Raw genomic sequence first — 9837 nt, 5'->3', positions numbered from 1 at the left:
CCTGGGCCTTTCTAGGATCCCACTTCGTTGGACGGGGGGTGTTCTGCGTGCCACGAGGAGCAGCACCCGCTTAATGACTTAGTCAGGCCGAGGGGACCTTGCCCCGTCCAAATGCCTCAGAGTCGTACCGGCTTTTCTGTACTTTCTGTCAGGCTGCACCTGCAGTGTACCTTGCGTCACAAGAGTGAGATGACAGGTTAAGGGTTGCCAGGATGCACTTTAGGCTCAGGGATTCTCTCAGTGCCGTTCGGAGGGCCTCCACAGAGGGAGAGCCACGCTGAATGTAATACTGGCCAAAACTTTGTCCCGGGGCTGCCTTCCAGCTGTAGACATCAAGCTCTGCAAGCGAGAAGCAGTTCACTGCCCTTCGCTCTGCGTAGCAAGAGCTGACCCCAGCAGTCTGTCCTGTGTTGTGTGGCTCGGAAAAGAAAACGGGGACTCCCAGCGCACATGCTCTCCCTCAGAAGGAATTCACACGCGACTCTCTTAGGCCTACGCAAAGCCGCAGAGGAGTTAAAGCACGCTATGGAGTCAGGGTTCATGGAGGTGGCTGCCCACCCAACTTGGCTGATAGGAAGCGCTCGCGCTTCCCTTGAGGCTAGGGGTCACTTTGACTTCACACTTTAGCTAGGGCAAGCGTGGGATGAGCTCCCAGCAAGGCACTGGAGACCACCTGGATTCGTAGGAGAAAACTCACTGTCTTCACTGAGGCACTCCTGGAGGTGACTAGAAGACGGGTAAGGGCAGTGTCTTTCAGTCAGCCTTGAGGCCGCCACTATCGACCTTTCAAATGGGGAAAAGACTGCCCTCTGCCAGGCTTCTCAATTACCAACTGGATCACCCAGCACATACACCTATCTTCTCTGACCATCCAAGGGAGACCCGTGGAACACAGTTCGGCCTTCTGCGATGAAACTTTTGGATGCAGTGTGTGCTGCATGTGGTGAACGGCACAAACCCCGAACTGCCCTCAGCAGGCCTACCTGGGTGACTTCGGATGTTCCCAATGCCTAGCAATGCTCGGGGTTACTCTCTGCATTACTTCGGGCTGGACCTAAAGTCCAGTTTCCGCATCACCTAGAGAGACGTCGAGCAGGAGTCCCCAAACCGAATTGGAGCCCCGGTGGTTTCTTTCAGGGCCGCTTAGTTTTCCTCAACGTGGCAGACCCGCAGGGAACGAAACCCTGCCAAGAACCGCGTTCCTGGGGCTGTTTCAAAGCTGTGGGACGCTCGCCTCAGAGAACACCTTAGTTCCCGGCCCTTCCAACTGCATAGGGAGGGATGTGCCCAGAGCTGTGTATCCCTTGCTTGTGCTCAGAAGGCTTTGGGTACGCAGTGTACTTCCTTGGAAAGAAGTGCCCACGTGAGAGTCTTGAGCGCTGTGAGGCATACTAAAGCTAAAGCCGTCCACTGACTAAGACCTCCTGGAAACCGGGGCGCCCCTATCTCTGGGAATGGGAAAATGTGCACCTTACCTCGAGACTAGAGGTCACATTTAGTGGGCACCTTAGCTACAGTATGCTCCTGGGGGTGAGCTCCCCGGAAGGAATCGCAAGCACCTGGTTTCTTTTGGAAAAAGTCACCGCTCCTCAGAGGAATCTGTGGAGTGAATAGTAGCAGGCGGCTTGGAAGCTGCAACGAAGTGGCTTTCCAAAGGGGGAAAGTCGGGCTTCTCCCACATCCTCCCAGTGCCAACTTGAGCCCACGACGCATTTGCCAGCACTCGCTGACTGACACCTGGAGACTTTCAGCAACACTGGGCCTTTCTAGGATCCCACTTCGTTGGACGGGGGGTGTTCTGCGTGCCACGAGGAGCAGCACCCGCTTAATGACTTAGTCAGGCCGAGGGGACCTTGCCTCGTCCAAATGCCTCAGAGTCGTACCGGCTTTTCTGTACTTTCTGTCAGGCTGCACCTGCAGTGTACCTTGCGTCACAAGAGTGAGATGACAGGTTAAGGGTTGCCAGGATGCACTTTAGGCTCAGGGATTCTCTCAGTGCCGTTCGGAGGGCCTCCACAGAGGGAGAGCCACGCTGAATGTAATACTGGCCAAAACTTTGTCCCGGGGCTGCCTTCCAGCTGTAGACATCAAGCTCTGCAAGCGAGAAGCAGTTCACTGCCCTTCGCTCTGCGTAGCAAGAGCTGACCCCAGCAGTCTGTCCTGTGTTGTGTGGCTCGGAAAAGAAAACGGGGACTCCCAGCGCACATGCTCTCCCTCAGAAGGAATTCACACGCGACTCTCTTAGGCCTACGCAAAGCCGCAGAGGAGTTAAAGCACTCTATGGAGTCAGGGTTCATGGAGGTGGCTGCCCACCCAACTTGGCTGATAGGAAGCGCTCGCGCTTCCCTTGAGGCTAGGGGTCACTTTGACTTCACACTTTAGCTAGGGCAAGCGTGGGATGAGCTCCCAGCAAGGCACTGGAGACCACCTGGATTCGTAGGAGAAAACTCACTGTCTTCACTGAGGCACTCCTGGAGGTGACTAGAAGACGGGTAAGGGCAGTGTCTTTCAGTCAGCCTTGAGGCCGCCACTATCGACCTTTCAAATGGGGAAAAGACTGCCCTCTGCCAGGCTTCTCAATTACCAACTGGATCACCCAGCACATACACCTATCTTCTCTGACCATCCAAGGGAGACCCGTGGAACACAGTTCGGCCTTCTGCGATGAAACTTTTGGATGCAGTGTGTGCTGCATGTGGTGAACGGCACAAACCCCGAACTGCCCTCAGCAGGCCTACCTGGGTGACTTCGGATGTTCCCAATGCCTAGCAATGCTCGGGGTTACTCTCTGCATTACTTCGGGCTGGACCTAAAGTCCAGTTTCCGCATCACCTAGAGAGACGTCGAGCAGGAGTCCCCAAACCGAATTGGAGCCCCGGTGGTTTCTTTCAGGGCCGCTTAGTTTTCCTCAACGTGGCAGACCCGCAGGGAACGAAACCCTGCCAAGAACCGCGTTCCTGGGGCTGTTTCAAAGCTGTGGGACGCTCGCCTCAGAGAACACCTTAGTTCCCGGCCCTTCCAACTGCATAGGGAGGGATGTGCCCAGAGCTGTGTATCCCTTGCTTGTGCTCAGAAGGCTTTGGGTACGCAGTGTACTTCCTTGGAAAGAAGTGCCCACGTGAGAGTCTTGAGCGCTGTGAGGCATACTAAAGCTAAAGCCGTCCACTGACTAAGACCTCCTGGAAACCGGGGCGCCCCTATCTCTGGGAATGGGAAAATGTGCACCTTACCTCGAGACTAGAGGTCACATTTAGTGGGCACCTTAGCTACAGTATGCTCCTGGGGGTGAGCTCCCCGGAAGGAATCGCAAGCACCTGGTTTCTTTTGGAAAAAGTCACCGCTCCTCAGAGGAATCTGTGGAGTGAATAGTAGCAGGCGGCTTGGAAGCTGCAACGAAGTGGCTTTCCAAAGGGGAAAGTCGGGCTTCTCCCACATCCTCCCAGTGCCAACTTGAGCCCACGACGCATTTGCCAGCACTCGCTGACTGACACCTGGAGACTTTCAGCAACACTGGGCCTTTCTAGGATCCCACTTCGTTGGACGGGGGGTGTTCTGCGTGCCACGAGGAGCAGCACCCGCTTAATGACTTAGTCAGGCCGAGGGGACCTTGCCTCGTCCAAATGCCTCAGAGTCGTACCGGCTTTTCTGTACTTTCTGTCAGGCTGCACCTGCAGTGTACCTTGCGTCACAAGAGTGAGATGACAGGTTAAGGGTTGCCAGGATGCACTTTAGGCTCAGGGATTCTCTCAGTGCCGTTCGGAGGGCCTCCACAGAGGGAGAGCCACGCTGAATGTAATACTGGCCAAAACTTTGTCCCGGGGCTGCCTTCCAGCTGTAGACATCAAGCTCTGCAAGCGAGAAGCAGTTCACTGCCCTTCGCTCTGCGTAGCAAGAGCTGACCCCAGCAGTCTGTCCTGTGTTGTGTGGCTCGGAAAAGAAAACGGGGACTCCCAGCGCACATGCTCTCCCTCAGAAGGAATTCACACGCGACTCTCTTAGGCCTACGCAAAGCCGCAGAGGAGTTAAAGCACTCTATGGAGTCAGGGTTCATGGAGGTGGCTGCCCACCCAACTTGGCTGATAGGAAGCGCTCGCGCTTCCCTTGAGGCTAGGGGTCACTTTGACTTCACACTTTAGCTAGGGCAAGCGTGGGATGAGCTCCCAGCAAGGCACTGGAGACCACCTGGATTCGTAGGAGAAAACTCACTGTCTTCACTGAGGCACTCCTGGAGGTGACTAGAAGACGGGTAAGGGCAGTGTCTTTCAGTCAGCCTTGAGGCCGCCACTATCGACCTTTCAAATGGGGAAAAGACTGCCCTCTGCCAGGCTTCTCAATTACCAACTGGATCACCCAGCACATACACCTATCTTCTCTGACCATCCAAGGGAGACCCGTGGAACACAGTTCGGCCTTCTGCGATGAAACTTTTGGATGCAGTGTGTGCTGCATGTGGTGAACGGCACAAACCCCGAACTGCCCTCAGCAGGCCTACCTGGGTGACTTCGGATGTTCCCAATGCCTAGCAATGCTCGGGGTTACTCTCTGCATTACTTCGGGCTGGACCTAAAGTCCAGTTTCCGCATCACCTAGAGAGACGTCGAGCAGGAGTCCCCAAACCGAATTGGAGCCCCGGTGGTTTCTTTCAGGGCCGCTTAGTTTTCCTCAACGTGGCAGACCCGCAGGGAACGAAACCCTGCCAAGAACCGCGTTCCTGGGGCTGTTTCAAAGCTGTGGGACGCTCGCCTCAGAGAACACCTTAGTTCCCCGGCCCTTCCAACTGCATAGGGAGGGATGTGCCCAGAGCTGTGTATCCCTTGCTTGTGCTCAGAAGGCTTTGGGTACGCAGTGTACTTCCTTGGAAAGAAGTGCCCACGTGAGAGTCTTGAGCGCTGTGAGGCATACTAAAGCTAAAGCCGTCCACTGACTAAGACCTCCTGGAAACCGGGGCGCCCCTATCTCTGGGAATGGGAAAATGTGCACCTTACCTCGAGACTAGAGGTCACATTTAGTGGGCACCTTAGCTACAGTATGCTCCTGGGGGTGAGCTCCCGGAAGGAATCGCAAGCACCTGGTTTCTTTTGGAAAAAGTCACCGCTCCTCAGAGGAATCTGTGGAGTGAATAGTAGCAGGCGGCTTGGAAGCTGCAACGAAGTGGCTTTCCAAAGGGGGAAAGTCGGGCTTCTCCCACATCCTCCCAGTGCCAACTTGAGCCACGACGCATTTGCCAGCACTCGCTGACTGACACCTGGAGACTTTCAGCAACACTGGGCCTTTCTAGGATCCCACTTCGTTGGACGGGGGGTGTTCTGCGTGCCACGAGGAGCAGCACCCGCTTAATGACTTAGTCAGGCCGAGGGGACCTTGCCTCGTCCAAATGCCTCAGAGTCGTACCGGCTTTTCTGTACTTTCTGTCAGGCTGCACCTGCAGTGTACCTTGCGTCACAAGAGTGAGATGACAGGTTAAGGGTTGCCAGGATGCACTTTAGGCTCAGGGATTCTCTCAGTGCCGTTCGGAGGGCCTCCACAGAGGGAGAGCCACGCTGAATGTAATACTGGCCAAAACTTTGTCCCGGGGCTGCCTTCCAGCTGTAGACATCAAGCTCTGCAAGCGAGAAGCAGTTCACTGCCCTTCGCTCTGCGTAGCAAGAGCTGACCCCAGCAGTCTGTCCTGTGTTGTGTGGCTCGGAAAAGAAAACGGGGACTCCCAGCGCACATGCTCTCCCTCAGAAGGAATTCACACGCGACTCTCTTAGGCCTACGCAAAGCCGCAGAGGAGTTAAAGCACTCTATGGAGTCAGGGTTCATGGAGGTGGCTGCCCACCCAACTTGGCTGATAGGAAGCGCTCGCGCTTCCCTTGAGGCTAGGGGTCACTTTGACTTCACACTTTAGCTAGGGCAAGCGTGGGATGAGCTCCCAGCAAGGCACTGGAGACCACCTGGATTCGTAGGAGAAAACTCACTGTCTTCACTGAGGCACTCCTGGAGGTGACTAGAAGACGGGTAAGGGCAGTGTCTTTCAGTCAGCCTTGAGGCCGCCACTATCGACCTTTCAAATGGGGAAAAGACTGCCCTCTGCCAGGCTTCTCAATTACCAACTGGATCACCCAGCACATACACCTATCTTCTCTGACCATCCAAGGGAGACCCGTGGAACACAGTTCGGCCTTCTGCGATGAAACTTTTGGATGCAGTGTGTGCTGCATGTGGTGAACGGCACAAACCCCGAACTGCCCTCAGCAGGCCTACCTGGGTGACTTCGGATGTTCCCAATGCCTAGCAATGCTCGGGTTACTCTCTGCATTACTTCGGGCTGGACCTAAAGTCCAGTTTCCGCATCACCTAGAGAGACGTCGAGCAGGAGTCCCCAAACCGAATTGGAGCCCCGGTGGTTTCTTTCAGGGCCGCTTAGTTTTCCTCAACGTGGCAGACCCGCAGGGAACGAAACCCTGCCAAGAACCGCGTTCCTGGGGCTGTTTCAAAGCTGTGGGACGCTCGCCTCAGAGAACACCTTAGTTCCCGGCCCTTCCAACTGCATAGGGAGGGATGTGCCCAGAGCTGTGTATCCCTTGCTTGTGCTCAGAAGGCTTTGGGTACGCAGTGTACTTCCTTGGAAAGAAGTGCCCACGTGAGAGTCTTGAGCGCTGTGAGGCATACTAAAGCTAAAGCCGTCCACTGACTAAGACCTCCTGGAAACCGGGGCGCCCCTATCTCTGGGAATGGGAAAATGTGCACCTTACCTCGAGACTAGAGGTCACATTTAGTGGGCACCTTAGCTACAGTATGCTCCTGGGGGTGAGCTCCCCGAAGGAATCGCAAGCACCTGGTTTCTTTTGGAAAAAGTCACCGCTCCTCAGAGGAATCTGTGGAGTGAATAGTAGCAGGCGGCTTGGAAGCTGCAACGAAGTGGCTTTCCAAAGGGGAAAGTCGGGCTTCTCCCACATCCTCCCAGTGCCAACTTGAGCCCACGACGCATTTGCCAGCACTCGCTGACTGACACCTGGAGACTTTCAGCAACACTGGGCCTTTCTAGGATCCCACTTCGTTGGACGGGGGGTGTTCTGCGTGCCACGAGGAGCAGCACCCGCTTAATGACTTAGTCAGGCCGAGGGGACCTTGCCTCGTCCAAATGCCTCAGAGTCGTACCGGCTTTTCTGTACTTTCTGTCAGGCTGCACCTGCAGTGTACCTTGCGTCACAAGAGTGAGATGACAGGTTAAGGGTTGCCAGGATGCACTTTAGGCTCAGGGATTCTCTCAGTGCCGTTCGGAGGGCCTCCACAGAGGGAGAGCCACGCTGAATGTAATACTGGCCAAAACTTTGTCCCGGGGCTGCCTTCCAGCTGTAGACATCAAGCTCTGCAAGCGAGAAGCAGTTCACTGCCCTTCGCTCTGCGTAGCAAGAGCTGACCCCAGCAGTCTGTCCTGTGTTGTGTGGCTCGGAAAAGAAAACGGGGACTCCCAGCGCACATGCTCTCCCTCAGAAGGAATTCACACGCGACTCTCTTAGGCCTACGCAAAGCCGCAGAGGAGTTAAAGCACTCTATGGAGTCAGGGTTCATGGAGGTGGCTGCCCACCCAACTTGGCTGATAGGAAGCGCTCGCGCTTCCCTTGAGGCTAGGGGTCACTTTGACTTCACACTTTAGCTAGGGCAAGCGTGGGATGAGCTCCCAGCAAGGCACTGGAGACCACCTGGATTCGTAGGAGAAAACTCACTGTCTTCACTGAGGCACTCCTGGAGGTGACTAGAAGACGGGTAAGGGCAGTGTCTTTCAGTCAGCCTTGAGGCCGCCACTATCGACCTTTCAAATGGGGAAAAGACTGCCCTCTGCCAGGCTTCTCAATTACCAACTGGATCACCCAGCACATACACCTATCTTCTCTGACCATCCAAGGGAGACCCGTGGAACACAGTTCGGCCTTCTGCGATGAAACTTTTGGATGCAGTGTGTGCTGCATGTGGTGAACGGCACAAACCCCGAACTGCCCTCAGCAGGCCTACCTGGGTGACTTCGGATGTTCCCAATGCCTAGCAATGCTCGGGGTTACTCTCTGCATTACTTCGGGCTGGACCTAAAGTCCAGTTTCCGCATCACCTAGAGAGACGTCGAGCAGGAGTCCCCAAACCGAATTGGAGCCCCGGTGGTTTCTTTCAGGGCCGCTTAGTTTTCCTCAACGTGGCAGACCCGCAGGGAACGAAACCCTGCCAAGAACCGCGTTCCTGGGGCTGTTTCAAAGCTGTGGGACGCTCGCCTCAGAGAACACCTTAGTTCCCGGCCCTTCCAACTGCATAGGGAGGGATGTGCCCAGAGCTGTGTATCCCTTGCTTGTGCTCAGAAGGCTTTGGGTACGCAGTGTACTTCCTTGGAAAGAAGTGCCCACGTGAGAGTCTTGAGCGCTGTGAGGCATACTAAAGCTAAAGCCGTCCACTGACTAAGACCTCCTGGAAACCGGGGCGCCCCTATCTCTGGGAATGGGAAAATGTGCACCTTACCTCGAGACTAGAGGTCACATTTAGTGGGCACCTTAGCTACAGTATGCTCCTGGGGGTGAGCTCCCCGGAAGGAATCGCAAGCACCTGGTTTCTTTTGGAAAAAGTCACCGCTCCTCAGAGGAATCTGTGGAGTGAATAGTAGCAGGCGGCTTGGAAGCTGCAACGAAGTGGCTTTCCAAAGGGGGAAAGTCGGGCTTCTCCCACATCCTCCCAGTGCCAACTTGAGCCCACGACGCATTTGCCAGCACTCGCTGACTGACACCTGGAGACTTTCAGCAACACTGGGCCTTTCTAGGATCCCACTTCGTTGGACGGGGGGTGTTCTGCGTGCCACGAGGAGCAGCACCCGCTTAATGACTTAGTCAGGCCGAGGGGACCTTGCCTCGTCCAAATGCCTCAGAGTCGTACCGGCTTTTCTGTACTTTCTGTCAGGCTGCACCTGCAGTGTACCTTGCGTCACAAGAGTGAGATGACAGGTTAAGGGTTGCCAGGATGCACTTTAGGCTCAGGGATTCTCTCAGTGCCGTTCGGAGGGCCTCCACAGAGGGAGAGCCACGCTGAATGTAATACTGGCCAAAACTTTGTCCCGGGGCTGCCTTCCAGCTGTAGACATCAAGCTCTGCAAGCGAGAAGCAGTTCACTGCCCTTCGCTCTGCGTAGCAAGAGCTGACCCCAGCAGTCTGTCCTGTGTTGTGTGGCTCGGAAAAGAAAACGGGGACTCCCAGCGCACATGCTCTCCCTCAGAAGGAATTCACACGCGACTCTCTTAGCCTACGCAAAGCCGCAGAGGAGTTAAAGCACTCTATGGAGTCAGGGTTCATGGAGGTGGCTGCCCACCCAACTTGGCTGATAGGAAGCGCTCGCGCTTCCCTTGAGGCTAGGGGTCACTTTGACTTCACACTTTAGCTAGGGCAAGCGTGGGATGAGCTCCCAGCAAGGCACTGGAGACCACCTGGATTCGTAGGAGAAAACTCACTGTCTTCACTGAGGCACTCCTGGAGGTGACTAGAAGACGGGTAAGGGCAGTGTCTTTCAGTCAGCCTTGAGGCCGCCACTATCGACCTTTCAAATGGGGAAAAGACTGCCCTCTGCCAGGCTTCTCAATTACCAACTGGATCACCCAGCACATACACCTATCTTCTCTGACCATCCAAGGGAGACCCGTGGAACACAGTTCGGCCTTCTGCGATGAAACTTTTGGATGCAGTGTGTGCTGCATGTGGTGAACGGCACAAACCCCGAACTGCCCTCAGCAGGCCTACCTGGGTGACTTCGGATGTTCCCAATGCCTAGCAATGCTCGGGGTTACTCTCTGCATTACTTCGGGCTGGACCTAAAGTCCAGTTT

Source organism: Mesoplodon mirus (genome assembly GCF_964341445.2).
Source record: "Mesoplodon mirus genome assembly, chromosome: 4".
Lineage (NCBI taxonomy): Eukaryota > Metazoa > Chordata > Mammalia > Artiodactyla > Ziphiidae > Mesoplodon > Mesoplodon mirus.
Note: the sequence above shows the minus strand (reverse complement) of the source record.